Source organism: Onychomys torridus, chromosome 14 (assembly GCF_903995425.1).
Source record: "Onychomys torridus chromosome 14, mOncTor1.1, whole genome shotgun sequence".
NCBI lineage: Eukaryota > Metazoa > Chordata > Mammalia > Rodentia > Cricetidae > Onychomys > Onychomys torridus.
In genome coordinates, this window is record NC_050456.1 from 80,664,572 (window position 1) to 80,668,735 (window position 4,164).

Genomic DNA, 4,164 nt, shown 5'->3' on the forward strand with positions numbered 1-4,164 from the left:
AGCTGGCTAGACAAGCTAAGTAGGGCTTCCCTGGACTGAGCAAGACTAGACTGGACTAGGCTGAACTGGACTGGACTGGGCTGAGCTGGGCTGGACTGGGCTGGGCTGAGCTGTGGGCTGGGCTGGCTGGCTGGCTGGGCTGGGCTGGGCTGGGCTGGGCTGGGCTGGGCTGAGCTGGATTGAATGGGCTGAGCTGAGCTGAGCTACACTAGTCTTGTCTGAGGTGGGCTGGGCTGGCCTCAGCAAGGCTGAACTGTGTTGATATGGCCTAAGCTGAGCTCAACTGAAAAAGTCTGGGCAGGCTGGGCTGAGCTAAGCTGAGTTGGGCTGATCTGGGCTGAGCTATGATTGGGTAGACTAGCCTAAACTGGACTGGGTTGGCCTAGACTGAGTTATGCTGGGCTGGGTTGAACTGAACTGGCCTGAACTACGTTGGTTTGGGCTGGATTGGGCTAAGCTAAGCTAGGTTGTGTTGGCTGAGTGAGGCTGAGTGGGGCTGAGCCAGGATGAGCTGGGCTACACTGGCCTGAACTGGTAAAGGGCCGAAATTAGGTGAGGTGAGCTGGGCTTAGACTTCCATAAAATGGCTGAGCTGTGCTAGCCTGAGCTGAACTTGGATGAGCCAGAATGAGCTGAACTGGGCTGAGTCAGCTGGGCCTAGCTGAGCTGTGCTGAGCTAGGCTGAACTGGACTGAGCTGGGATGATCTGGGCTGAGCTGAAATGGGCTAGGCTGTGCTGTGCTCTGCCAGGCTGCATGGGCTTATTGATCTGGGCTGGAACAGGCTGGGATGGACTAGCCTGGGCTGCCACAACTGGCTGGGGTGAGCTGGGATTGGCCAGGTTAGGCTGAGCTGAGCTGGATTAAGCTAAGCTGTTCTGGACTGGACCAAACTGTTATGAGTCTGTTGGTCTGGTTGAACTTTCTAGTGCTGAACTGAACTGGGCTTCAGATTGATTGCTCAAAATCATTTATGAGTAATCTGAGTGTCCTCCAAGAAGGTTGTCCTGTTGTGATCAGTCTAGGACTGGGTAGGTAGAGCCAAGCAAGCTTAATGGTATCCTGTGATTTCTGGGCTGGGACAGAGCTGAGCTGGGCCCCAGGCTCAGAAGAAATCATGGGCATGTGTGCCCACTAGAGCAATTTAGGCAGTCCCCAAGGTGGCTTCTTTTATTCTCATGTTGTACTGTCTGGGATCAACAGGAGTCCTCTGGGAGGCAGAACACCATGCAGGTTGGGATATGGTAAAGTGGAAACAAAAGCAGAGCACACTTGCATCTGAGAGGCTGGAACCAATGGCCCTAGGGAGCAAGGGTCACACAACTGTCCTCCATGTGCCCCAGTACAGACTTAATGTGACTCACAGAATCCCCAGTCCCCAAGAGCAGGGACAGAAGGGATAATCTGGCAATTCACTGGATCTCTGGGTCCCCAAGCTCTGTGGGGTACCTGTTCCCTGGACTTAAACCTAAGGGACAGCCTGGTCCCACTGTCAATATCACTCAGCCCACATTGAAGCTACTCCATTCATCCTATAATCCTAACACCTTCCAGTCCACCACCCAGATCTAGTGCTTCATTTATGGTCATATCCTAGAGGATGTCACTGTCACCTGGCTAAATTTCCACATAATTTCCCAATCAAGAAAAGGACCAAGAGTTGGCGTCTTCCTCCAAAGCTCAAGTCCAGCCCTCGTATGCTAAGCCAGCTGGGGATATTGAGTGAGAAAATCCTGGCAAGTGTAAAGAATCTGGGGGCTCCCTGGGCCTGAGCCTGGGCTCAGAGAATGAAGACAGGACCCAGGAGTCTGACCATCTGTCCCCAGAGCCCTGATTTGGTCACATCCACCCTAACAAGTCCCCAACCTGCAGGAATGCAGGAATGTGAGGCCAGTCTAACCTAGATCCTGTCTCTTAGTCTCTGTCCAGGAACCTTCTGTCTACCCCTTGAAGCCCTGTAATGCAGACACTGCCTCTGTGACACTGGGTTGCCTGATAAGGAACTACTTCCCTGACCCGGTGACTGTGATCTGGCATTCAAACTCCCCGAACATGAGCACAATGAACTTCCCTGCCCTTGGCTCTGAACTCAAGGTCACCACCAGCCAAGTGACCACCAAGAGCAAGTCAGCCAAGACTTTCACTTGCCAGGTGATCCATGCCCCATCCGGATTCAATGCAATAAGACGATCAAAGGTAAGCAGGGCTGGGCTGGCTACGTACAACAAGAGAGAATGTAGTCAGAGCAGGAAGGACCTCTCATACATACCTGTGACAGAAGGACAGGGAGTACCCAGCATACTGGGGGGCGGGTCTGGGCTGAGGCTTGAGGGACCATTAGGCTGGGGAGAACCACGTCTCACTGCCTCTGCCCTAGCATCGCCTGCCAATATCACCCAGCCCACCTTGAAGCTGCTCCATTCATCCTGCGACCCCAAAGCTTTCCACTCCACCATACAGCTCTACTGCTTCGTTTATGGCCATGTCCCAAATGATGTCACTATCACCTGGCTAAAGAATGGACAGCAGATGTCTAATGCATTTCCAAGTGTTTCCCAATCAAGAAGGAGGGTAAGCTAGCCTCTACCTACAGTGAACTCAACATCACCATGGAGCAATGGATGTCTGAGAGCACCTTCTCCTGCAAGGTCACCTCCCAAGGCGAGGACTATGAGGTCTATACCCGGAAGTGCCCAGGTAGGCCCTCCCTCGCCTGATGCCCAGACCTCAGAGTTCTGAGGGAAAGGTAGGATTTCACACAGCCCTTCCACCCCACAGAATATGAGCCACGTGGTGTGATACCTACCTGATCCCACCCAGCCCCCTGGACCTGTATGTAGAAAAGTCTCCCAAGCTTACCTGTCTGGTGGTGGACCTAGAAAGCAAGGAGAATGTCACTGTACATGGGCCCAAGAGCACAGGAATCCTGCAGGCTGGCGTCCCAGAGTTATACCAGGCACTATAACGCAACAACCAGTATCACGTCCACCCTGCCAGTGGAGCCAAGGACTGGATTGAAGGTGAAGGCTATAGTGACAGTGAGCCACCCTCAGTTGCCCAAGCCCATTGTGCGTGCCATCACCAAGGCCAGTGGTACAGCAGCACCTTCTGTGTGGTTAGTGTCCTCCTCATTTTGCATCAGGACTGGCTGGAGGGTAAGGAGTTCAAGTACAAGACCAATAACATGGCCCTCCCCGCCCCCACTGAGAAAACTATTTCCAAAGCCAAGGATGGTAACAGGTGGGGTGGACTGTGTGGAGTGTGACGGACATCCAGGCAGAGCTGGAGTAGACTTGACAGTGACATACATGTTGTTACCTGTCCTCATAGGTAGCTGGCCTTGTGCTGGAAGCTTATACCATGCTTCCACCCAACAGGAACAGATAACTAAGAACAAGGTCGTCTGATACACATGGGACACATATGACTTCCGCCTTCAGTATAGCAATGGGAAATTAGATCAGAAACTATCAGAGCATATCTCATCCTGGGCTCCAACGAGTCCTTATTCCTCTACAGCAAGCTCCTGTGGACAAGAACAGGCAGCAGAAGGGAACTATTTACTCTACGGCATAACAGGCTCTACATACCTACCATACAGAGAAGACCCTCTCTTATTTCCCAGATAAATGAATGCATCGCTCACCCTTGGGTCTTTGATGGGACCCCCTTTAGCAATCCCTCAAGAGAAGGAACACACTAACCCTGCTACTGCCAGCCTGTCCTTGTTCCCCTTCTGATCAAGTTTTCTTTTTATTCTGTGATCTTGCAGAGGCATGTCTAGCCATGTATATACAGACTGACCTTTAAACTTAACACACCAACACAGTCAGCTCTGCCTGACTGCTTGGGCTAGGCTGTCTGCCTGTTGGGACATTGCCCATCCAGGGGATACTCAATCTTTGGCCTCCAAGGGATTGAGGTTGCCTCAAGGGAGGAACTGTCCAGATACATGGATGTGGAATTTAGACCCATTAGAACCTGCCTGGTGGCTATCACTCAGCCCACATGGCACTTGTACAGATGCGTACAGTAATGTACATGAGCACATACACAAGCCTTGCACACTCATGAACACCCTGTACAGCGCTCAGATCCATCAAGATATCAGGCCCTCTCTCAGGCCCCTTTCAACATTCACATAGGGGTTAGCTGAGACAGACAC

The 4,164-nt window shown here is 52.1% G+C and overlaps 1 pseudogene; it reads left to right on the forward strand.

Annotated features, from left to right (window-relative positions):
* The window catches only part of LOC118595308, a 4,490-nt pseudogene extending 915 nt beyond the window's left edge, over positions 1-3,575 (forward strand).
* Positions 3,576-4,164: the final 589 nt, after the last annotated feature.